This window comes from Oncorhynchus kisutch, linkage group LG1, assembly GCF_002021735.2.
Source record: "Oncorhynchus kisutch isolate 150728-3 linkage group LG1, Okis_V2, whole genome shotgun sequence".
In the NCBI taxonomy this organism is placed as follows: domain Eukaryota; kingdom Metazoa; phylum Chordata; class Actinopteri; order Salmoniformes; family Salmonidae; genus Oncorhynchus; species Oncorhynchus kisutch.
In genome coordinates this window covers 33768518-33796254 of record NC_034174.2, presented here as the reverse complement: position 1 = coordinate 33796254, position 27737 = coordinate 33768518, and the positions used below count along the sequence as shown (strand labels likewise).

The following is a 27737-nucleotide window of genomic DNA, read 5'->3' as shown; positions in this document are numbered from 1 at the left end:
TGCCCATCCCTGCAAGTTAAAAGGCTGTACAATTTCAATTCTGCATAATGGCACAGCATTTCATTAACTTTACTGTGGGGAAGTGTATATGTTATTTTTCAGTTTGCTGCCGGATGACTGGTTTCACATTTGTCTCCGGCAATTATAAGGTCAAATATATCTAAAACAAGTGTCCTACATATTTACAATTCACTTATCCAAATGGATTTCTCATTTACCTAGCTCTTATCAAGTTGTAATTTACAGTGCATGGAGAATGGTGTTTTTTCTATTGGGAAAAAATTAAGTAGATGATTTTTCCAACTTACAACTGGTAGGTTCCCTAGACCTTATTAATGGTATTGGTGGAAAAGGACCCAGTTGTCAAACTTGAGTAAAAGTAAAGATACCGTAATAGAAAATGGCACAAGTAAAAGTGAAAGTCACCCAGTAAAATATTACTTGAGTAAAAGTCTAAAAGTATTTGGTTTTAAATATACTTAAGTATCAAAAGTAAATGTAACTGAAAAAAATACTTAAGTATTAAAAGTAAAAGCAAATTCCTTATATTAAGAAAACCAGACAGCACCATTTGTTTAAAAAAAAATATATTTTTACAGATAGTCAGGGGCACACTCCAACAATTTACAAACTAATAATTTGTGTTTAGTGAGTTCACCAGATCAGAGGTAGTAGAGATGACTGGGGATTTTCACTTGATAAGTGTGTGAATTGGACCATTTTCCTGTCCAGCATTCAAAATGTAACGAGTACTTTTGGGTGTCAGGGAAAATGTATGGAGTAAAAGGTACATCCTTTTCTTTAGGGATGTAGTGAAGTAAAAGTAAATATAAATAGTAAAGTGAATTACAGATACCCCAAAAAACGACTTAAGTAGTACTTTAAAATATTTTTACTTCAGTACACCCCTTGATGTACACCACTGATTAATGGTTTCTTTGCGCGTCAAGATGGTGGCATTATTTAAGGAATTAAATCAAGGTCAGAATATGCTTATCTGTAGACATTTCCGCCACATCTTAATTTATTATATCTTAATCTCCACCCCAAACGCATAGCGGGTGAATAGAATGCTATTCTCATGCTTAAGTTCAAGGTCAGAGTACTGTTGGAATCGGCTAAACTTTAAAAAAATTTAATTATTCTTTTTTTAAATTTATTTAACTAGGCAAGTCAGTTAAGAACAAATTCTTATTTTCAATGACAGCCTAGGAACAGTGGGTTAACTGCCTGTTCAGGGGCAGAACGACAGATTTGTACCTTCTCAGCTCGGGGGTTTGAACTTGCAACCTTCCAGTTACTAGTCCAACACTCTAACCACTAGGCTACCCTGCCGCCCCAACATTGAGATATTAAATAAATGATAGAGACAAAGCCTTGAATAGAAAGAGTTTGTAAAAAGCCAGAAGGCTTTGGAATATGTTTGATTGAGGAGAGGAGAGCGATGTGTTGATATAGGGAAGACAGATGGATATCTGTGGATTAGGTGAAGGAGGGTTGGAGGTCAGGAGGTGAGGGGTGAGGTCTGTTCCCCTTAAGGGAGTAATCAGAGTTGGTATCTGGTTACCTTCTTTCCTGTGGAGAGCCATAAAATGTAAAGATTGGAGAGAAAGGGGAGTGTATTAAGTAGGATGCATATAAACTGTGATGTCTGAAATATTTTGCTGTCTGTTTACAGCTGTACAGAACCTTTGGGGAATGATTAAACTTGGTTAAAGCTTCTCTAGTGACCGTGAGTTATTTACTCTGAAAAATAAGGACCTAACAGTACGCATAGAGAAAAAAAAGAGAATTACGTTCCATTTATGCATGCTCAACTCGGGTCGGAATCGGCCCCTAAGAGCATTGGGCCAGTAACCGAAAGGTCACTGGTTTGATTCGCCGAACCGACTAAGTGAAAAATCTGTCTGTACCCTTGAGCAAGGCACTTAACCCTAAATGCTCCTTTAAGTCACTCTGGATGAGAGCGCCTGCTAAATGACTTAAATGTAATGGCCTTTTCCCTATATTGATCTCTTCCGATTGACCACACTAAAGGCCGGTTGGGCGTCCCCGCCCAGCCCCACTGGCAATACCATTCCCTCAGGACCAGTAAGAACCTTGCAGCTGAGGGATCTCCTATGTTGTTGGCTGTTCATGTCATGATCTCAGTTCAAATCATGATATCATCATGCACTCTTAGAAAAGAAAAAGGTGCTATCTAGAACCTAAAAGGGTTCTTTGACTGTCCCCATAGGATAACCCTTTGAAGAAACCTTTTTGGTTCCAGGCAAAGGCGGAGGTGTTGCTAACATTTACGATAGAAAATTTCAATTTACAAAATAAATGACGTTTTCGACTTTTGAGTTTCTAGTCATGAAATTATGCAGCCTACTCAATCACTTTTTATAGCTACTGTTTACAGGCCTCCTGGGCCATATACAGCGTTCCTCATTGAGTTCCCTGAATTCCTAATCGGTCCATGTAGTCATAGCAGATAATATTCACATTTTTGGTGACTTTAATATTCACATGGAAAAGTCCACAGACCCACTCCAAAAGGCTTTCAGAGCCATCATCGACTACTCACTGTCACAGTCATACTCTGGACCTAGTTTTGTCCCATGGAATAAATGTTGTGGATCTTAATGTTTTTCCTCATAATCCTGGACTATCGGACCACCATTTTATTACGTTTGCAATTGCAACAAATAATCTGCTCAGACCCCAACCAAGGAGCATCAAAAGTTATCATCGGGTCTCCTGACCCCTCCTGTCACAGCCTCAAGTATTTATGCTGCAGTAGTTTGTGGCGGGGGGCTAGGGTCAGTTTGTTATATCTGGAGTACTTCTTCTGTCTTATCCGGTGTCCTGTGTGAATTTAACCTCTCTGCGCACGGAACCCGGTAGCGGGCTGAAATTCCACAACATACAGTGATCGCTACATAAATAGTCATATTAAACATTCATGAAAATACAAGTGTCTCACATGTATTGAAACCTAGAATCTTGCTAATCCAACTGCGTTGTCAGATTTAAAAAAGGATTTACTGCGAAATAATACGATGTGATTACCTGAGGATAGAGACCCATAAAAAAAAATATATTTCAACCAGCACAGGCTAACAAAATCACAAACTGCATTAAAATAAATCGTTTACCTTTGACGATCTTCGTCTGTTTGCAATCCCAATGCTCATTGTTACACAATGAATGATCTTTTGTTTGATAAAATCAGTTTTTATAGCCTAAAACGAAACATTTTGTGAACCGCTTGTGTCATGAATTCCGTCTCATTCCATTTTCGACGACACATTCGAGGGTAAATACCCACACAAAACGTGACTTTTCCAGTCATGTTTGGTTTCATTGCAATCAACTGGTTTGTTTGTAACACAACCAAACCTGATGGGCCATTTCGCAGGACGTATTGACTGAAAGAAACCGATTTGAAGACAACAAGTAATGACATCACTGTGCACCAATGATATGACCACTGTTTCGTTGATTGACTGTATTTTAACCCAATGACCACGGATCGTCTTGAAATATAGCTGGGTAGATAGCCAATGAGCTGAGGTAAACGGCAATATGCAAATGGTTATGTGTTGGAAGACCAACCCATGTAGTAAACTCCAGCATAAAGAGAGTCATTCGCTATTGAAATGTTATACCGGAAGGAGCTACGCATATTACTCACTGCATTGTTTGGTAAACGCGTCGATTCAGCTGTTTATATATCAATCAGTATGGAGACTTAAGTCAGGGATAGCTAAATCGAAGTCTAGATATACAGGAGTACACACAATTTTAGGAAAAGTGAGACGGAGATTGTTGTAGGATGATTCATTTAGCGATTCCCAAGTGGAGGAATATTTTTTGAACGGAGAGGACATGTTTTGGACTGGTAAGTTCTTCTCATGTTAATGCCCTTGTTTGAAATTAATAATCTAAAATATTATTTGTGATTTTTATTTTATTTTAGAAGCAATATGTAAAAATGTAATGTAAATTAAATGTCAGATGTGTGTGTCTGCTGCCCCACCCCAACCCACATGAAATAGCCTATTGAGGCTGTTGAGGGGAGGGCAGGCCCACAACAATTGCCAAAGAGAAATGGAGACAGTAAATACAGCTGGTCTGTTGTAATATAATAAAGACAGTAGATCTAGCTGGTCTGTCATAATATAAAAGAGACCGTAGTAGATCTAGCAGGTCTATAATAATATATTCAACCTTATGTTCCCTGTACTCTATTAATATATATATATGTGTGTGTGTTTATTATACCTGTTGATACTCACTTTACAGCAGAAAGAGACTGCTATGGCACCTGGCATCAGCAGCACAATATTGTGTAGAGCTTTGGCAAAGTGGGTGGGGTTATATCCTTCCTGTTTGGCCCTGTCCGGGGGTCTCATCGGATGGGGCCACAGTGTCTCCTGACCCCTCCTGTCTCAGCCTCCAGTATTTATGCTGCAGTAGTTTGTGGCGGGTGGCTAGGGTCAGTTTGTTATATCTGGAGTACTTCTTCTGTCTTATCTGGTGTCCTGTGTGAATTTAAGTATGCTCTCTCTAATTTTCTCTTTCTCTCTCTCGGAGGACCTGAGCCATAGGACCATGCATCAGGACTACCTGGCATGATGACTCCTTGCTGTCCCCAGTCCACCTGCCCTTGCTGCTGTTCCAGTTTCAACTGTTCTGCCTGCGGTTATGGAACCCTAAACTGTTCACATTTACTCTAGAAGTGCTGTCCTGTTGCATCCTCTACAACTACTGTGATTATTATTATTTGACCATGCTGGTCATCTATGAACGTTTGAAAATCTCGGTCATGTTCTGTTATAATCTCCACCCGGCACAGCCAGAAGAGGACTGGCCACACCTCATAGCCTGGTTCCTCTCTAGGTTTCTTCCTAGGTTTTGGCCTTTCTAGGGAGTTTTTCCTAGCCACCATGCTTCTACACCTGCATTGCTTGCTGTTTGGGGTTTTAGGCTGGGTTACTGTACAGCACTTTGAGATATTAGCTGATGTATGAAGGGCTATATAAATACATTTGTTTTGATAGAGGACTGAGGGTCTTCCAAATATTGAAAGTGTGTAAATAGTTACCCATGTTATTTTGTAAATGTATATATTTTTTTCTTCATATTTTTTTCACAATTTTTTTTGTGGGGGGGGGGGGGGGGGTGTTAGAATACCATTTAGGCATTTTGTATATAGTTATTTGTTTCAAAATGTATACCTTCACCAATTTGGCCACTTGGGTATATTTGGGCTACTTGTGTGGGACACCTGGGTGACTTCATGATAAATGTCATGTAGCACACTCATTTTGGAAGTTATCATTCTGAAACTTTGCACAAGTACTACTGCCCTCTTATATTTTTCACTGCAATTGTCCCCATCATCCTATCTGAATGTTTGTTTTATCTTGTTCATTTTAAAGATACAACAATACAAATAAAAAACATATGTTTTTTTTCATTGTATTATCTAAACCAGATCTATTGTGTTATATTCTCCTACATTCACATTTACACAAACTTCAGAGTGTTTTCTTTCAAATGGTACCAAGAATATGCATATACTTGCTTCTGGGCCAGAGCTACAGGCAGTTAGATTTGGGTATGTCTTCAGGCGGAAATTGAAAAAAGTAGGAGGGTAGCTCTAAGAACCTCACATCTCAGTAATGACCAACACATCTGGATTGGAGCTGTGAATCCACACTTTCAATTGATACATTTTATGTAATAAGCTTCTAGTGTTAACGTGCAGAAAACCAAGGCTTTTACGAGAGCAGAAATCAGTGCACAAGTCAGAATTGGGGCTAGCAACAGTAGATGGGCTAGGGTGTACATAAACATTTCAAGATATCATCAGCAGTAATACAATCAGGGCACGGCAGAGGGGAACTCTGCAGTGTTGATTTTGTATGACATTTGAATGTGCATTAGATGGTAACAAGGTCATGTTGTACAACAATTTAATCAAGTAGCATGAATAAAAAAGCTGGCAAGAGGTGGCTAGAATAGGATGGGTGGCCAAGAGCCCGTGTAACCAATAGAGAGTCAGTCTCGCAAGTGTGGGAACAAACATTGTCTGCTAGCCATTGTAAGTTCAAAGAGTCACTCGCCCCAACAACAAAACTTGAGAGAGTAGCTCTCTCTGAGTCAAGTAGGCTGTAAAAGTCTGAGATAAAATAAATGAATTGTAGGCCTATATCCTAGGTAATTAAAGTGTTTCTGAGTAAGCTCACATAAGTTAGTTAGCTTACATAAAATTCAGATTTGCCCAAAGTCTGCCGTGTTTGTGTTTGTGTATGTGCATGTGTGCAGGAAGCGAGCAAAAGCTCGGGAGAGCTGACGTGGGGGGAGTGTGGCGGGGGTACCTGTAACAGACATGGGGAGAAAGGGCAGATGAGGAACAGATCTCCGGGTGGGATCCAAGCAGCAGTGCAGCAGGCAATGGGAGTAGGTGTCAAACCTGGTTGGGATAAGCTTTTTTTGGAAGGCTGAGAATTAGAGAAGGTGTTTAACTTTACCAGAGTGGTGCGTGGTAGAGCAGATAAAACATTTTAATGGATCTTATTCACCAACATATCAGTCTCAAATGACCTTCATCAGGGTCTTTTTACAAGGAGGTAAAACTCATAGTCTTTTAATGCAACCGCTGTGTCAGATTTCAAAAAAACTTTACGGAAAAAGCAAACCATGCAATAATCTGAGACGGCGCTCAGAACAATAGTCAAATTAACCGCCATGTTGGAGTCAACAGAAACCAGAAATTACATGATAAATGTTCCCTTACCTTTGATGATCTTCATCAGAATGCAGTCCCAGGAATCCCAGGTCCACAATAAATGTTTGTTTTGTTCGATAATGTCTGTTATTTATGTCCAAATACCTCCTTTTGTTAGCGCGTTTGGTATACATATCCAAATGCTCGTTCTGGTCGAGCGTTACTTCGGACAAAAACTTCAAAAAGTTATATTACAGGTCGAAGAAACATTTCCAACTAAGTACAGAATCAATCATTAGGATGTTTTTATCATATATCTTCAACAAAGTTCCAACCGGAGAATTCCTTTGTGACCTGAGGAGCAATGGAACGCAAGTGGATATCATGTGGAATGCGCGTGACCAGAAAATGGCTGACTGCCAGACACCTGTTCATTCTGTTCTTATTCAGTCCCACAACACAGTAGAAGCCTCATTCAAATTTGACATCTAGTGGAAGCCCTAGGAAGTGCAACTTCATTCATACAGTGCCTTGCGAAAATATTCAGCCCCCTTGAACTTTGCGACCTTTTGCCACATTTCAGGCTTCAAACATAAAGATATAAAACTGTATTTTTTTGTGAAGAATCAACAACAAGTGGGACACAATCATGAAGTGGAACGACATTTATTGGATATTTGAAACTTTTTTAACAAATCAAAAACTGAAAAATTGGGCGTGCAAAATTATTCAGCCCCCTTAAGTTAATACTTTGTAGCGCCACCTTTTGCTGCGATTACAGCTGTAAGTCGCTTTGGGTATGTCTCTATCAGTTTTGCACATCGAGAGACTGACATTTTTTCCCATTCCTCCTTGCAAAACAGCTCGAGCTCAGTGAGGTTGGATGGAGAGCATTTGTGAACAGCAGATTTCAGTTCTTTCCACAGATTCTCGATTGGATTCAGGTCTGGACTTTGACTTTGTTTGCAAGCCCTGCCACATCCGGTGAGCGTAGCGGGATTACTTATAAGTGTCCGGGTTAGTGTCCTGCTCCTTGAAAGCGGCAGATCTAGCCTTTATCTTGATGTGGATGTTGCCTGTAATCCATGGCTTCTGGTCAGGATATGTACATACGGTCATTGTAGGGACGATGTACTTGATGCAGTTATTAATGAAGGCTAGTGTGGTAAACTCCTCAATGCCATTGGATGAGTCCCGGAACATATTCCAGCCTGTGCTAGTGTTAGAAATTGGATATGTAGACGGGCGAGTCGGTCAAGGATCGATTCAGACAAGGTGGTAAATTGTATGACAAGCTACAGTTTATTCAGAGTGAAGATATCTAGAACAGCGTAATTACGGCTCTCCCGCTGGTTCGTACGGAAACGCAGACGAAGAAGAGGCCGATACAATCAGTACACCACTTATATATAGAACAGAAAGTAGGTTGATTCTGGAAGATCGGATCTTTGGATTGGTTCAGCTGGGGTGTAGTCTGTAGTCTTCCGCCATTGGCTCAGTTGTCTGTCCGTCATCGTAGAATCCTCTTCGGGCACAATGTTCAGCTACAAAGGAGATTATGTGTGTGTGCGCTGGTTTTGGCCATTAGTGTAATGCGGGAGCTATCCTGTAGGGGACCCCACAGGCTCTACTTTGAGTTGTAGCCCTTTATCAACAATAGTTTGGTCACCTGCATAAGAAATAGCATTTCTCTACACTAGTGAAACAGTCCAGTTTCGCTAGCACAGAGTTCAGTTACCTTTCCTTTCTTGTGTACAGGAACAATGGTGGATATCTTGAAGCAAGTGGGGACAGCAGACTGGGATAGGGAGAGATTGAATATGTCAAACACTCCAGCCAGCTGGTCTGCGCATGCTCTGAGGACGCGGCTAGGGATGTCGTCCGGACCGGAATCCTTGCAATGGTTAACACACGTAAATGTCTTACTCACGTCAGCCACGGAGATCAAGAGCCCACAGTCCTTGGGAGCGGGCCGCGTCGATGGTGGGCGAATAAAGTGGGCGAATAAGGTGTTTAGCTTGTTCTGGAGCGAGACGTCATTGTCCGCGACGTGGCTGGTTTTCCCTTTGTAATCCACGATTGTCTGTAGACCCTTCCACATACTTTTTTATTTCTATTTAACCTTTATTTAACTAGACAAGTCAGTTAACCTCTCTAGGGGGTGTGGGACGGTAGCATCCCACCTGGCCAACATCCAGTGAAATTGCAGAGCGCCAAATTCAAAAACAGAAATACTCATTATAAAGATTCATAAAACATACAAGTGTTATACATCGGTTTAAAGATTAATTTCTTGTTAATCCAACCACGGTGTCAGATTTCAAAAAATGAAAGCATACCATGCGATTATCTGAGAACAGCGCCCAGCAGACAAATCATTACAAACGGTTACCAGCCAAGTAGGAACCATATATAGTTGAAATATGGTCAGAAATAGCGATAAAATTAATCACTTACCTTTGATGATCTTCATATGGTTGCACTCACAAGACTCCCACTTACTCAATAAATGTTAGTTTTGTTCGATAAAGTCCCTCTTTTATATCCAAAACCTCAGTTTTGTTCACGCGTTTTGTTCAGTAATCCACAGGCTCAAAGGCAGTCACAACAGGCAGACGAAAAATCCGAAAAGTATCAGTAAAGTTCGTAGAAACATGTCAAACAATGTTTATAATCAATCCTCAGGTTGCTTTTAGTCATAATCAATAATATTTCAACCGGACAAAAGCTTCGTCACTATAAAAGGAAAACAAGAAAGGCACACTCAAAAACCTCTGGGACACTGCAGTGTCTACTCATTCAGAGTGGTCTTACTCCCTCATTTTTCAGAATACAAGCCTGAAACAATTTCTAAAGACTGTTGACATCTAGTGGAAGCCATAGGAAGTGCAATTTGAGTCCTAAGTCAATGGAATATGTATAGGCAGTCAATGGAAAACATAAAAAAATCCCACTTCCTGGATGGAATTTTCTCAGGTTTTCGCCTGCCATGTCAGTTATGTTATACTCACAGACATTATTTTAACAGTTTTTGGAGTGTTTGCTATCCCAATCTACTAATTACATGCATATCCTAGCTTCTGGGCCTGAGTAGCAGGTAGTTTACTTTGGGCACGCTTTTCATCCGGAGGTGAAAATAGTGCCCCCTTCCCTAGTGAGGTTAAGAACAAATTCTTGTTTACAATGATGGCCCACCCCGTCCAAACCCTAACCTGGACGACGCTGGGCCAATTGTGCGTCGTTCTATGGGACTCCCAATCACGGCTGGTTGTGATACAGCCTGGAATTGAACCAGGATCTGTAGTGGCACCTCTAGCCCTGAGATGCAGGGCTTGATTAAAAGTCTGCACACCCAGTAGCTCTGGTAGCTCATGTGTTAACCACATGTTTTATACAGTTGCCTAACAGGTTAAGTGCCTTGCTCAATGACAGGGGATGGTACATGGGGTCAGAGAGCAGCCTCGCAGTGTCAATACCACATTACGCTAACTTTTGTAAACGTACATAGAAGCTGCCTATTGTTGGTTATGGAAATTTGGTGAAAAGTCATGATATTTCATCTGTCAATGTGTATGAACCCTGAACTAGGGTACGGGTAGGGCTCGGGTATCACAAAATGTATCACTAACATTTTGAATCTGAGCCATTTGCTTGTGCTCTGTTGCGCAGTACAGTCATATCTAACTAAGATCGTAACACGGTGTCAGAAGTGCTTCAACCGAGTCAAATATTAAATGGAAAATAATGTTCCTTGAGTTCAGGCTTACAATTCATGCCTGTGCAGGGCTCTACCCTATACAGCTTGTTGAGCTACCCGCTAATATGTAACTAACTGGCCCTATCGTTTAGAAGAAAACGCAGTTTCAAGTTGACAGCTGTCAGATAGGCTTCTTGCTTAGCTAGTTAATGAACATTAGCTAACTAGCTTGCTATTTTCCAAGTAATGTTACAGGAAAATACAAGAGTAACTGATGTAATACAGTTTGTTTTATCTAACATTATGTCATGTTTCCCACATTGCAGTCTAAGACAGACGAAATCATGCTTCTGTCCAGCAAATACAAGCAGATATATGAATGCCGCCTTCCAGCCCAGGCAGTGAGGTTTCACCAGGACCGAGCCTCTGAGCCTCACTCCCAAGGCTACACTAGACCAAGCATCCCAGACTTGCTCAAGCCTATGCACACTGCCCCTTGCCTAGTGAAGGTCAGACGCAAACCACAGAAGACTAAGGGGAGGAATACAACATCACTGCGTAGAGACGGCAGTGCTTCATACTGCATCAACATCTAAACTGTTTTCAGGCCTCTCTACACCAGAACTATTGCAGACAGTTATAAGTAATAAAGTGATGCTTTAAAGGAAATGAAAGGGCATATGTTTGCCCAGGCAGATGCTTTTGCAATGAGTTGTGCAACTTGTATTGATAGTTAAATCTCAATTGTGCTTATCTGATTGGTCAGTTTGCATTCCCTAACCAAATTGTGACATGCTACCTCACTTTACTGTATATTGATGAAGAGGTCAATCTGAAGGTTGGACTTGTAATCTACCAGAGTTTGAGTTGGACAGACTATATACATATTAGAATTAGATGTCTGGTTGATGATCATGTGATTGTAAGAGGAAGGGAACAGAATGCAACTTCTCCATATAAAGCAGTCTATATTCTATTTCATCTAGCATTGGAAGGCCACTCAACTTGGATATGAAATGTAATATGAAGTAAAACGTCATTCTTTATGACTGCAGACGAAAGACTGGTGGACATATGAGTTCTGCTATGGACAACACATTAGACAGTAACATCTTGAGGGTAAGACTTACTTTCAACAACTATTTAGGCCAAGAAAAAAGTTAACATAACAAGCAACAGCTGGATCCTTCTTGTTTGTACTCACTGTTTACACTTTCACCTTTTTACTTTCGTTACTTACTCCTCTGGTGTTGACCTGTCTGTCAAGGGCTGCTGCATCACATGGTGACACCTACCTGACGCTACTTTATCTATTTAGATTTCGGTCATGCCTCTAATTATCGGGTCTGTTTTTATCTCTCCACAGACACAGGTGTCAAAGGGGATGTTTTCTTCCCGGGTTACTTTGATTCAGAGTTTGACTGGATCAATGAAACAGCCAAGGTGAAATGTTTGTTTGTCTGTTGCATGCAGCCTCCCTCCTCTCTCCCCTCCATAGCATTTTGACATACCTTGTTGTGCTACTGTAGTGTACTCTTCTCATACATAGGACTAAAGAGTTTTTCGATGTATACTTGCTGGCAAATATGAAATGAGCATGTTGCATGAACCAATATAATTTATTTTTACAGAAAAATCTCAAACTGTTTCGGTTTGTTTCTTGTTTTATTTTTCACCCATTGTACTGTAGTTCAAGTAGAGTTGGAGTGAGTGCTTGGAAGGTACGGGCTGCTTGTTAGTTTTGGAACACAGCATGTACCTTGTTCAGGTTGATTACATGATGAGGGAAAGAACATCGTGAGCCTGTAGACTTGACTCCTTCAGCTTCAGTGACTCTCTCCTGAGACTCACACTGTGATGTTCTATGCAATTTGGTGATTTAGTAGGATGTCCATAATCTATAAATTGATATCCTCCAGAGGCCCAGCAATTCATTTTGTCCTTTCTAGTGGACATCAGTTCTCATCAAGAAATGTCCTCTGTAGTGGACACCCAGATGCCGCAACTATGTTTTTTAACTACTATACCCATTGACTGTAATGTACATTTGTCTTTTTTTGTGTGGGGGGGGGGGGGGGGGGGGCTCAGGAGAATACACACTGTATATACAAAAGTATGTGGACACCCCTTCAAATGAGTGGATTCTGCTATTTCAGCCACACCTGTTTCTGAAAGGTGTATAAAATCGAGCAAACAGCCATTCAATATCCATAATATCCACTCAGTACCTTTCAATGTGATGCCAGTAACTTTCAATGTCATAGGATGCCACCTTTCCAAAAAGTCCGTTTGTGAAATTTCTGCCCTACTAGAGCTGCCCCGGTCAACTCTGTGCTGTTATTGTGAAGTGGAAATGTCTAGGAGCAACAACGGCTCAGCATGAAGTGCTAGGCCACACAAGCTCACAGAACGGGACCGCTGAAGTGCGTAGCGAATAAAAATCATCTGTCCTCGGGTTGCCACACTCACTACCGAGTTCCAAACTGCCTCTGGAAGCAACGTCAGCACGAGAACTGTTCGTTGTGAAGCTCGCTGCCATTGAATTCTGGAGCAGTAGAAATGCGTGATGAATCGTATTTCACCATCTGGCAGTCCGACGGACGAACCTGATTTGGCAGATGCCAGGAGAACACTACCTGCCCCAATGCATAGTGGCAATTGTAAAGTTTGGTGGAGGAGGAATAATGGTCTGGGGCTGTTTTTTGTGGTTTGGGCAAGGCCCCTTAGTTCCAGTGAAGGGAAATCTTAACTCTCCAGTGACATTCTCTAGATGATTCTGTGCTTCCAACTTTGTGGTAACCATTTGGGGAAGCCCCATTCCTGTTTCAGCATGACAATGCCCCCGTGCACAAAGCGAGGTCCATACAGAAATGGTTTGTCGAGATTGGTGTGGAAGAACTTGAGTGGCCTGCACAAATCCCTGTCCTCAACCCCATCGAACACCTTTGGGATGAATTGGAACTAGAGGTCGACCGATTAATCGGAATGGCCGATTAATTAGGGCCGATTTCAAGTTTTCATAACAATCGGAAATCGGCATTTTTTTGGCGCCGATTTTTATTATTTTTTTATTTGATTTTTTATTTGATTTTTTATATACCTTTTATTTAACTAGGCAAGTCAGTTAAGAACACATTCTTATTTTCAATGACGGCCTAGAAACGGTGGGTTAACTGCCTCGTTCAGGGGCAGAACGACAGATTTTCACCTTGTCAGCTCGGGGGATACAATCTTGCAACCTTACAGTTAACTAGTCCAACGCAATAACGACCTGCCTCTCTCTCGTAGCACATATTGCACTTTTACTTTCTTCTCCAACACTTTGTTTTTGCATTATTTAAACCAAATTGAACATGTTTCATTATTTACTTGAGGCTAAATTGATTTTATTGATGTATTATATTAAGTTAAAATAAGTGTTCATTCAGTATTGTTGTAATTGTCATTATTTCAAATAAATAAATAAAAATCGTCCGATTAATCGGCATCGGCTTTTTTGGTCCTCCAATAATCCGTATCGGCGTTGAAAAATCATAATCGGTCGATCTCTAATTGGAACACCGACTGCGTGCCAAGCCTAGTCGCCCAATATCAGTGCCCGACCTCACTAATGCTCTTGTGGCTGAATGGAAGCAAGTCCCCCGCAGCAATGTTCCAACATCTAGTGGAAAGCTTTCCCAGAAGAGTGGAGGCTGTTATAGCTGTAAAGGGGGGACCAACTCCATATTACTGTTCACTTATACATACTGACTAATACATACACACTTAATCTCGCTCTCTTCTCTCACTCTCTTTCTCTCTTTTCTCCTCTCTTTTTTCTCTGGATTACAATTATCATCATGAATATTAAGGCTATACGCACTACATGTTACACACATAGACACTCAACCATGCAAATTGGCAGAGTTATTATTTATTTGGACATCACACATTATAGTCTTACTCTTATACAGACATCGTACACACTCTCACTAAATCACATCCAATATCATTCACATCAATTTACTCAGATTTACAACACACATAATATCTTGTCTCAATTTTCGAACATTTGTGGCATTGGCTCACAGGCAAACAGGCAAGGGAATAAAACATATATTGCTAGAACCTATTTATTTAAAAAAAATCTAAATATCAGACATTTGAAAGCTCTAGTTTGGACTGTCATAATACCTATGATGTCAGTAACTTTTAATTATTTCTGTCATGGACAAAGGAACTCAAAAAGTGTGATATTAATTAACAACAATTTCGATCTGAATGTGCAAATAATTAGGAATGATTCGCAAGGAAGGTAGATCTTTTTTTAAATGAAAGTGAATGAAAAAGAGATTTGTCTCATTAATCTGTGGTCCAAATCGGGATGATCCATACTTCTTTGAAAATATTTATACCAATTTATTGAATTTACGGGCAACAAATGATCAACTCATTATGGTAGGAGACTATAACACAAAACATAAAGGAAATCACTCTACAAACTATCATCACTGTGCCCTTAAGGAAATCACAAATATTATGGACACATTAGAAATAGTGGATATTTGGAGACTAAAATCCCCAACCAGGTGAGATATACATGGAGGAGACTTAAGAAAGTTTTCATGATGACTAGCTTGATTTATCTATTTCTCTCTTGCCTCAAAGGTTAATAAAGTTTTAATAGGAGACAGAATGCGATTGGATCATCATCTAATTGGCCTTCACATAACTCTTATAAAATTTCTACGTGGATGGGGATATTGGAAATTTAATCAAAGTTTACTGGAGGACAACTTAGTTAAATATAAGACAAAATCATTTATAACTGAATTTTTCCAGTAGAATATAGGAACAGCAAACCCACTTATTGTTTGGGATACCTTTTAAATGTACCTTCAGAGGTCATTCAATTCAGTATTCATCAATAATAAAAAAGCAGTTTCTGGCTAAAGAGACTAGACGAACAAGGGAAATACATGAACTACTCGTATAGGTAGATGGCAATAAAAACAATATCACAGAGATACAAAATAAATTTAGAGGAAAAATAAAAATAACTTGAACTTATTCAAGAACGATCTAATGTAATCTATTACAAAAATAAAGCAAACTGGATGGAATATGGAGAAAAATGCACAAAATTATTCCTCAATCTCCATCACAGGAACACTAACAAAAATAATTTGCAGAAACTCGTTACTGAAGACGGAGTCATCTATGATTCTCCGAATGATATTTTGAAAGAGGAAGCTATATATTTTAAGCAGATGTTCTCTTTTTGGTCTCCTCCTCTCCCACTGAATGAAGATTTAACAAATGTACAGAAAAATCAGTGTGAAAGCCAATTTAGAGGAATAACATTTTGAGGCTATTAAATCCTTTCAGTCTGGAAAAAAAAAACAGTCCTCGATGGCATACCGGTAGAGGTATATCAAGCCTTTTTTGAAATACTAAAAGCTCCATTGTTAGATTGTTTTAACTACTCCTATAGAAATGGTAGTCTGTCAGGTACTCTGCAGGAAGGTCTGATTTCACTATTATTAAAACAAGATCCAGATAGACTAGATCATTATATTTGCTATCTAAAAAACTGGAGGCCCCTTACACCTCAATGTTGATGCAAAATACTAGCGAAATGCATAGCACTCAAAATTAAAAAGGGTTTTACCAGGTGTTGTTCACCCTGATCAGACAGGTTTTTTACATGGACGATACATTGGAAATAATATTCAACAACTACTAGAAATACTAGAACATCATGGAACATATAAAAAGCTAGGCCTGGTATTTATAGCGGATTTTGAAAAGGCATTTGATAAAGTAAGACTGGATTTTATTTATAAATGCCTGGATTTTTCCCAATTTCTTTGATTCTCTTATGAAATGGTTAAAAGTAATGTATATCAACCCCAGGTGTAAAATAGTAAATAACGGCTACTTCTCAGAGTTTTTAATTGTCAAGAGGAGATAAATAAGGGTGTCCGCTGTCTCCATATCTATTTGTTATGGCCATCACAATCTAGCTATTAAAATCAGATCCAATAACAACATTAGAGGATTTAGAAATCCAAGGCTTTAAAACAAAAGTGTCCATGTACAGTTGAAGTTGGAAGTTTACATACACTTAGGTTGGAGTCATTAGAACTCGTTTTTCAACCACTCCACAAATGTCTTGTTAACAAACTATAGTTTGTCATTGTCAACAAAGGGTATATAACAAAGTATTGAGATAAACTTTTGTTATTGACCAAATACTTATTTTCCACCATCATTTGCAAATAAATTCATTAAAAATCCTACAATGGGATTTTCTGGCATTTTTTTTTCTCATTTTGTCTGTCATAGTTGAAGTGTACCTATGATGAAAATTACAGGCCTCTCTCATCTTTTTAGGTGGGAGAACTTGCAGAAGTGGTGGTTGACTAAATACTTTTTTGCCCCACTGTACATGAAAGGCATTGCAATTTGTGTGGGTAAATGCAACCAACCAACATTGATATGTAAGCAACTCTATCAATAACAAGATTATCATCATTAGCTAAATGCTTGAATCGAACTTACAAACAAATATTTTCCAAGGCTGAAGCGTGACAAGAAATAACTACACTGAAAGACCTGCACCGTAGCGTTGTTTTTAGCTGCTTCTATGCATGCAGAACAAATTCTCTACTTCCTGTTTGCGTCATCTTTCTAAGTACCAGAGAGCTCCACTAGGGGGGCGAATAACACCATGGAACACAATGAAAATACATTTTACCATTGTAATAAAAGAATCAGTTACCTTCTAACAGGATGGCAGCACAGTATGTAAACTTCTGACCCACTGGGAATGTGATGAAAGAAATAAAAGCTGAAATAAATAATTTTCTCTACTGTTATTCTGACATTTCACAATCTTAAAATTAAGTGGTGATCCTAACTGACCTAAGACAGGGACATTTTACTAGGATTAAATGTCAGGAATTGTGAAAAACTGAGTCTAAATGTATTTGGCTATGTAAACTTCCGAATTTAACTGTATGCCCATGACTTAAGATTTATGTTAAGTCCACAAGCTAGATCCCTGCAATGTCTCATTTGAAGATCTAGATCATTTTTCTGGACTCTCATGTCCAAAACCTAATTATGATAAGTGTACAATATTATGTATTGGATCTTTAGAAAAATACCACTTTTATATTACCCTGCAGTTTACCTATAAAAGGGGCTGGCGGTGAAGTAGACATACTTGGTATTCATATCACAAAAATATATAAATATGCCCTCCACATTGAATTTCAATAGATTCTGCAACCATGGTGAAGTAAATACCTGTCTATTTTTTGAAAAATTGCCCTGACTAACTCCTTAGTCATAACTCAGTTTATTCACGTATTTATGGCGCTGCTTACCGCTGATGATTCGTTTTTCAAATCATATGGGAAAAAAATATTTTGCTTAATCTGGGACACTAAACCAGACAAAATAAAGCGTGCCTATCTATATAATGAATTGGGTGGGTTGAGATTCTTAAATATAAAAGCACTAACCCTCTCTCTAAAAGCTTTACTTATTCAAAACTTTTACTTGAACCATAAATGGTTCTCAAGTAGATTACTAAGAAAAGCTCATCCATTTTTTTTAAATGTGCTTTTTCGCCTTTGTGCATATTGCCATGTCTCATTTTCGATTAATTGAGAATTATTATTTTTTCAAAGTATTTCTCTTTTTCAAACAAGCATTGCAGAGCTGGCAACAATTTTCAAATTCAACCCGCTGAAAAGAGAAAATAAATATTATGGCTTAACTCAAATGTGCTGGTTGATAAAATACCAGTATTTTTAGAAAAAATGTTTGAGAAGGGTACTTTGTTCTTAAATTAAGTAGGAATGGTAGAGTTATGTCTTTCATGGAGGTATCAGAATTGTATGGGAAGGTCTGCTCAATCCACGAGTACAACCAATTGATTACAGCATTACCCCCAAAAATGGAGGAGGCAGGTGGCAGCGGGGGGATTTAGGGAACTGGTCTGTCTGTGCAATATAAAGGATCAAAACTGGCGGAGGAATAAAAATAGCATAAATAGGAAAGTGTGCCAGTTTAATTTGAGGACCAGTATGTTGACAACTGTGCCATACAGACTGCAAAATAGTTGGGAAGACATTTTTGATGTACCGATTCCATGGTACAGGGTGTATGAGTTGATATATAAAATGATGCAAGTTTCAAGACTTCGTGCTTTTCAGCTAAAATTATAATATGGAATTCTTGCCACCAACAAAGTGTTGAAAATTTGGGCATAAAATCATCGAAGCTCTGCAGATTTTGTTGCGAGGATACAGAATCAATTGACCATTTATTTTGGTATTGCCCTCAGGTAGCCTGTTTCTGGTCTCTGGTTCAGGAATGGCTGACAATGCATAACATTGATCTAAAATTGACACTAGAAATAGTACTGTTAGGAGATCTGGAGAGACCGGGTCAGTCAATTACTAATACTCTTAGTAAAAGTATTTATCTTCAACTCACAATCTGTGGATTCTATGCGATTAGATAGATTGAAATTGTACGTTAAAAATCACAGCGTAGTTGAAAGATATGTTGCGTAGAAACCCGAAGAAGGTGGCCAGCAGAGATATGTGGGATGGGCTGAGGGAAGCTGAGGGTTGGGATGTGGAATTGGAGACAAGTGGGAGTAGAGTTGCTGGGCGGGAGATAGAATGATGGTCAAAGATAAAGTGAAAAAATAAAGTCTATATAAAACTGAGGGGCAGTGTTTTTACAGCTAATGCCGGTTTGCCTGAGGCTGATGCCGTGCAGGTGTTTGTACACATGCATATACACACTCTCATTCAAATAAAACATACACGGACACACACATATGTAAATAGTGGGGGGGGGGGGGGGTCTTGTCGCTGACTCCTCGTCTGTCTGCTCATCCACTGTCCCCTCATCACTGGTCAAAATCTCATCAAGTCTTCAGCTCCTCTGAGATCTGCTCCACTTTATGTTTTGTGTCCGCTGAACATGAGCGTGGAGGGTCCCCTTTTTTTGGGTGGACCTTGTGGGAGATCTGTCGACGTGCCCTTGAGCAGGGCGTTGACCCTGGATGCTTCTGTGTGTCGCTCCGAATGGGAGTCTGTTGGATGACTGGTGTGGTGTAATTGTTGAGCAGCTTCACTACAAGTATATTGTATGTTTTGGATATTCAATTTAAAAAAATATGCCCATGATTTTGGAATGAGATGTTCGACGAGCAGGTGTCCACATACTTTTGGTCATGTAGTGTAAGAGCTGGCAAATACCATCTTCAGTAAAAAATGATCTCTTTCTCTTTTGAAATTACAGTCTGCCGTACTGCATCAATACCAACGAGTGTGTGTATACCAGTGTAATACACCCACACTAATAAAGCTCCTTTTCTCTATCCTTCCCTCTCCCTCCCAGGCCTCCAAGCAGCACAGGTTGAAGCGCTACCACAGTCAGAGCTATGTCAACGGCTCCAAATGTGACTGAACGGGAGCCCCAGGGAGACTGAAGTCAGGGTGAGAGACGGTTTCTTAAGATTGCAATAACAACCTGAACAACCTTTGTTTTGTATTAAATAAATATTGAATAAATATGTAAAACTGCAAACACATCAGATATGACTGGTGTGACTCCTTGACAATCTGTGACCCCTGATCTTTTGTGGTCTGTGTTTTTCAGTTTGTGTGTGAGGGGTCGGGTGACTACGTGGCCCGTGTGGACAAGCCCCAGTCCTGTCGCTACGTGCTGACGGTCCACACCACCCGCACCTGCCAGCACCCCTTCCTTTGTACGCCCTCCACCGCCAAGCCCCAGGGCATTGTGTGCCAGCCAGCCCTCAGCACCAAGCAGTACATGGACTATGTCAAGGCCCAGGTCTGTGAGTAATCAGGCAGGATCGAGGTCTTTGGGAGGCTGCTTCCTCTTCATGTATTGTGATATGAAGCCTGGCTAAATATTTTATTTCACAAGCCCTGAGGAATAATGTAACCTTGCTTCTCTCTATCGCTCTCATGTTCAGCGGACACAAAACGTAAAGTGGAGTAGATCTCAGAGGAGCTGAAGACTCTTGATGAGATTTTGACCGGTGATGAGGGGACAGATGGCACAGCGGATGAGCGGACAGACGAGGAGTCAGCTACACCAACCAAAGCCCCAGATGTCCTGGGGTCAGACACAGAAGGTTCAATGCCCATTTCTTTCATCAAAGTACTTCATTTTTTGGGTGTGTGTTGGTCTGATAGGAGACACCACAGCTTGCTTGCAGGATTTTACAATGAAAGCATCATATAATCATAAAAATAATAATCATTCCTCTCTATTAATCTGTTGGACCAGATGCAGGTGTCACCTCTGAACATCAAGAGGATTCTAATTTCTGGGAGGGAGTGACAAATCCAGGGGGTACCACAGCAACTGACACACTTCAGAGCATCAGGTACACACAGTCAGTGATCATAATATCTTTCAACTTTAGTCTTCCACAGGATGGCGCCAACCGCTTTCTGTTTTGACAGGCTGGAGAGGATGCCTTTGATAATCAGCTCACAGATAATGAGGTCACAGAGGATGGTAATGTATTATATTGGCATTTAAAAACACTACTCACTACAATATCACATCTGATGCTTTGAAGTGTCATACATTTGGTTAATTTCTATCAGGTGTTTTTGATTCCTCGCAGCTTTTGGAGATGAAACATTAAACTTCAAGGTCATCACAGACCCTGCAGGCCTGATGAAATTTGTGCAGCATCTAAAAGAGAGGCCAGGCTATGGAACAGTTACCTTTTTCCCATAGCCGTGGATTCATAATGCAGTGCCATTTTTGTGTATTTAAATTTCAATATGGTTATTTGACTTCCCTTTCAGAAAGCACAAAATGAAGCCGAAAGAGAGGCACTGAGGAAGGAAAAGGAGAGACGTGGAGCCGAGGATGAGGATGAAGAAGAGCGTCTCCTGCTGCAGGAGTTTGATGAAGAGATAGCTGGCCTCTCGGTGCCCTCTGCCAACATCGAGGAGATGAAAGAGGAAATGCAAAAGGAGTTTGACAACATCATAGACGAGGTGCGGACAGACGCTAGAGATGCCAGATAAGTGTACAGGCTGTAAATGGTTCTATGTTCTATGATTTCCTTAACTAAAGGCACAGCTCAATAGGTGGTCCAGGTAGGCCTTTCCTCTTTTGTTCTCCATTGCTGCTCATGCAAGGGGGAGGCCGGTTGACATCACGACTTCCTGTCAAAAAAACTCCTTGAGTGTACTTTACTGTATTTATTCTTGGAATATCACTTTTCAGGAGGAAAAGTTAAAAAATGACTAGGGGACATCTTTAATATTTTATATTATTTCAGTCATATTTACTTGACAGGCTCAATGGTGCTGTCTTCCTTTGACTTGATGGGCTTCTCTCTGTGTTCTAGGCTCAGCAGGAGCTGGACACAGAGGGTCTGAAGGGGGAGTTTGACCGCACTCAGGCCACCCAGACTCTTGAGACAACTCTGGACAAGCTGCTGAACCGCTTAGAGGACAAAGAGGCCGGGGACACAGAGGCAGAGCACCTGACAGAGGGAGGCCAGAAGGCCAACGACCCAGCCAGGGGCAGCCCCAGCCTGGCCCCCCAACAGCCAGGTAACTGGGCTCTCCGTCAAAGGCTCCACTCACTGGGCCTGGGTCTATGTGTTCATAGTTCAAACATCTACATTCTATGTATATTAATTTCTTGTTCCATCCCATATTCAGTACCTTTGGAGATTTGAGGTTCAATGCTCAAGGGAGATTAAAACTGCTGTAGGCTATATCAGCATACTGACAGTCCTATATGAAGAGAAGTTATAGAATAGCTTCAATATGCTGGATTCATGTAGTTAGATTTTATTTGCCACTGTCACTGCTGGCATACAGTACGAGTCAAAAATTTGAACACAACTACTCATTCAAGGGTTTTCTTTATTTTTACTATTTTCTACATTGTAGAATAATAGTGAAGACATCAAAACTATGAAATAACACATATGGAATCATGTAGTAACCAAAAACGTGTTACATTTACATTCGTTTATTTTAGATTCTTCAAAGTAGCCACCCTTTACCTTGATGACAGCTTTGCTGTGTTGGGTCATTGCCCTGTTGAAAAACAAATGATTGTCCCACTAAGTGCAAACCAGATGGGATGGTGTATTGCTGCAGAATGCTGTGGTAGCCATGCTGGTTAAGTGTGCCTTGAATTCTAAATAAATCACAGACCGTCACCAGCAAAACACCATCACACCTCCATGCTTCATGGTGGGAACTACACATGTGGAAATCATACGTTAACCTACTCTGCATCTTACAAAGACACGGCAGTTGGAACAATAAATCTCAAATTTGGACTCATCAGAGCAAAGGACAGATTTCCACCGGTCTAATGTCCATTGCTCGTGTTTTTTGTCCCAGGCAAGTTTCTTCTTATTGGTTTCCATTAATTCTTTGTAGGAATTCGACCATGACGACCTTATTCACGCAGTTTCCTATGTCTGTTACTTGAACTCTGTGAAGCATTTATTTGGGCTGCAATTTCTGAGGCTGGTAACTATAATGAACTTATCCTCTGCAGCAGAGGTAACTCTGGGTCTTCCTTTCCTGTGGCGGTCCTCATGAGAGCCAGTTTCATCATAGCGCTTGAAGTTTTTTGCGACTGCACTTGAAGAAACTTGAAAAGTTCTTGAAATGTTCCAGATTGACTGACCTTCATGTCTTAAAGTAATGGACTGTTGTTTCTCTTTGCTTATTTGAGCTGTTCTTTCCATAATAAGGACTTTTTACCAAATTACCAAATAGGGCTATCTTCTGTATACCACCCCTACCTTGTCACAACACAACTGATTGTCTCAAACACATTTAGAACGAAAGAAATTCCACAAATTAGGCACACCTGTTAATTGAAATGAACTCCAGGTGACTACCTCATGAAGCTGGTTGAGAGAATGTGAAGAGTGTGCAAAGCTGTCAAGGCAAAGTTTGGCTACTTTGAAGAATTTCAAATATATTTTGATTTGTTAAACACTTTTTTGGTTACTACATGATTCCATATGTGTTATTTCATAGTTTTGATGTCTTCACCATATTCTGCAATGTAGAAAATAGTTTTAAAAAATTAAGGAAAAACCCTTGAATGAGTAGGTGTGTCCAAACTTTTGACTGGCACTGTACTTTTTAAGTTACGACATTGTAGAAAAAAGCCCTTTTCAATTACATGTTAGTAAGACACTTCTATAAGAGATCGCCCCCTACATCCTGCCCTACGTATACTTGGTCATTTATGAACATTTGAACATCTTGGCCATGTTCTGTTATAATCTCCACCCGGCACAGCCAGAAGAGGACTGGCCACCCCACATATGCTCTCTCTAATTCTCTCTTTCTTTCTCTCTCTCGGAGGACCTGAGCCCTAGGACCATGCCCCAGGACTACCTGACATGATGACTCCTTGCTGTCCCCAGTCCATCTGACCGTGCTGCTGCTCCAGTTTCAACTGTTCTGCCTTATTATTATACGACCATGCTGGTCATTTATGAACATTTGAACATCTTGACCATGTTCTGTTATAATCTCCACCCGGCACAGCCAGAAGAGGACTGGCCACCCCACCTCTCTAGGTTTCTTCCTAGGTTTTGGCCTTTCTAGGGAGTTTTTCCTAGCCACCGTGCTTCTACACCTGCATTGCTTGCTGTTTGGGGTTTTAGGCTGGGTTTCTGTACAGCACTTTGAGATATCAGCTGATGTACGAAGGGCTATATAAATACATTTGATTTGATTTGATTTGATACTTGTTGGGAGGGGACCTCTGTTTGTCTCTCTTGTCTCGTCACCCCAAACCAAGCGACTGACGACCATGTTCAAATCAGAGTTACTAAGTATAAGACGAGCCGCAGCCACTGATGGGGAGGTCGAAGTTCAGGAGATGGGCGAAGGCGACCTCCAGTGGCAGCATATTAAGGACATGGTGAAAGAACAGCTAGAGAAGGCGGGACTGAAGGCCGAAGGTAGGATGCCCAAAAAACACATGGCCTATCTCTCTCTTTTCCGCCTGCTTTCTGATCATGCAAATCTCCTCTCATCTATTTTTGGTCGGGTTCACATTGCAAAGTCCCTATTTGCCATGCAAATGAACTGAATCCCCCAAAAAACATTTTCCAATGTATTTTAGCCCTGCCACAAAAGGACCAGCTGACATCATTTCAATGATTCTCTCGTTAACACAGATCACAGATCACTCTGTCGAGCTGATTGAGTTCGAATAACAGACTGGAAGCTTCAAAAGGAGGGTGGTGCTTGGAATCATTGTTCTTCCTCTGTCAACCATGGTTACCTGCAAGGAAACACATGCCGTCATCATTGCTTTGCACAAAAAGGGCTTCACAGGCAAGGATATTGCTGCCAGTAAGATTTCACCTAAATCAACCATTTATTGGATCATCAAGAACTTCAAGGAGAGCGGTTCAATTATTATGAAGAAGGCTTCAGGGCGCTCAAGAAAGTCCAGCAAGCGCCAGGACCGTCTCCTAAAGTTGATTCAGCTGCGGGATCAGGGCACCACCAGTACAGAGCTTGCTCAGGAATGGCAGCAGGCAGGTGTGAGTGCATCTGCACGCACAGTGAGGCGAAGAATTTTGGAGGATGGCCTGGTGTCAAGAAGGGTAGCAAAGAAGCCACTTCTCTCCAGGAAAAACATCAGGGACAGACTGATATTCTGCAAAAGGTACAGGGATTGGACTGCTGAGGACTGGGGTAAAGTCATTTTCTCTGATGAATCCCCTTTCCAATTGTTTGGGGCATCCTGAAAAAAGCTTGTCTGGAGAAGACAAGGTGAGCGCTACCATCAGTCCTGTGTCATGCCAACAGTAAAGCATCCTGAGACCATTCATGTGTGGGGTTGCTTCTAAGCCAAGGGAGTGGGCTCACTCACAACACATCCTCCGAGAGCAACTTCTCCTAACCATCCAGGAACAATTTGGTGACGAACAATGCCTTTTCCAGCATGATGGAGCACCTTGCCATAAGGCAAAAGTGATAACTAAGTGGCTCGTGGAACAAAACATTGATATTTTGGGTCCATGGCCAGGAAACTCCCCAGACCTTAATCCCATTGAGAACTTGTGGTCAATCCTCAAGAGGCGGGTGGACAAACAAAAACCCACAAATTCTGACAAACTCCAAGCATTGATTATGCAAGAATGGGCTGCCATCAGTCAGGATGTGGCCCAGAAGTAACAGAGTCGGTGGATTCATGGACGCACAGAACTTCTGGATCAGATGGAGTTAAGGAAGAGAAAGCAGCGAGATCAGGCGATGGCAATTTCCTCCTTTTATGGAGTTGAGATCTGTCGGACATTTCCACCTGACCTAATTAAAGCGCCCCTGGCCCAGCTGAGTAAATGGCAATGAATTAAAGGATTATTCTGTTCATCGACTACAGCTCGGCATTTAACACATAGTGCCCTCCAAGCTCGTCATCAAGCTCGAGACCCTGGGTCTCGACACCGCCCTGTGCAACTGGGTACTGGACTTCCTGACGGGCCGCCCCCAGGTGGTGAGGGTAGGCAACAACATCTCCACCCCGCTGATCCTCAACACTGGGGCCCCACAAGGGTGCGTTCTGAGCCCTCTCCTGTACTCCCTGTTCACCCACGACTGCGTGGCCACGCACGCCTCCAACTCAATCATCAAGTTTACGGACGACACAACAGTGGTAGGCTTGATTACCAACAACGACGAGACGGCCTACAGGGAGGAGGTTGGAGTGTGGTGTCAGGAAAATAACCTCACACTCAACGTCAACAAAACTAAGGAGATGATTGTGGACTTCAGGAAACAGCAAAGGGAACACCCCCCTATCCACATCGATGGAACAGTAGTGGAGAGGGTAGTAAGTTTTAAGTTCCTCGGCGTACACATCACGGACAAACTGAATTGGTCCACCCACACAGACAGCATCGTGAAGAAGGCGCAGCAGCGCCTCTTCAACCTCAGGAGGCTGAAGAAATTCGGCTTGTCACCAAAAGCACTCACAAACTTCTACAGATGCACAATCGAGAGCATCCTGTCGGGCTGTATCACCGCCTGGTACGGCAACTGCTCCGCCCACAACCGTAAGGCTCTCCAGAGGGTAGTGAGGTCTGCACAACGCATCACCGGGGGCAAACTACCTGCCCTCCAGGACACCTACACCACCCGATGTCACAGGAAGGCCATGAAGATCATCAAGGACAACAACCACCCGAGCCACTGCCTGTTCACCCCGCTATCATCCAGAAGGCGAGGTCAGTACAGGTGCATCAAAGCTGGGACCGAGAGACTGAAAAACAGCTTCTATCTCAAGGCCATCAGACTGTTAAACAGCCACCACTAACATTGAGTGGCTGCTGCCAACACACTGACTCAACTCCAGCCACTTTAATAATGAGAATGGATGGAAATTGATGTAAAATATATCACTAGCCACTTTAAACAATGCTACCTAATATAATGTTTACATACCCTACATTATTCATCTCATATGTATACGTATATACTGTACTCTATATCATCTACTGCATCCTTATGTAATACATGTATCACTAGCCACTTTAACTATGCCACTTTGTTTACATACTCATCTCATATGTATATACTGCACTCAATACCATCTACTGTATCTTGCCTATGCCGCTCTGTACCATCACTCATTCATATATCTTTATGTACATATTCTTTATCCCCTTACACTTGTGTCTATAAGGTAGTAGTTTTGGAATTGTTAGCTAGATTACTTGTTGGTTATTACTGCATTGTCGGAACTAGAAGCACAAGCATTTCGCTACACTCGCACTAACATCTGCTAACCATGTGTATGTGACAAATAAAATTGAATTTGATTTATTCCACCAACTCCATGGGCCTTTTCTACTCTTACCTAGTAAAATAAATACAAAAAGTTGCTAATGGCAGCCTTCAGTTCCCCATTCGGCCTTCAACTTTAGTTATTCAATGAGAGGAGGCAGCACCGAGTTAGCCTGCAACGTTCCCCTTGCTCAGACGTTGCGTGCCACGTCAGCGACGGACAGATTGCTATAACATATGTGATTAGCTGATACTTAAAATACTTATCCAGGCGTTGTAAGATCTGGTATGCGTCAGCAATGTCTGGGCAGAGTACCGTGCCCTGAGTCTTTCGCATAGGAATGAATGGTGTCACCTGATCGATGGCTTTGTCTAGTCATTGGGCTAGTTCGTTTTGAGTGGAGTTTATACAGTTTAGAGACCTTTACAGTTTAGAGAACAATTCCATTGGTACGTAAATGTTATCTCC

General features: G+C 41.1%; 1 pseudogene; it reads left to right on the top strand.

The window, feature by feature from the left end:
* Nucleotides 1-1081: 1081 nt before the first annotated feature.
* LOC109873986 (protein OS-9-like) lies at nt 1082-22263 on the top strand (annotated as a pseudogene).
* Nucleotides 22264-27737: the final 5474 nt, after the last annotated feature.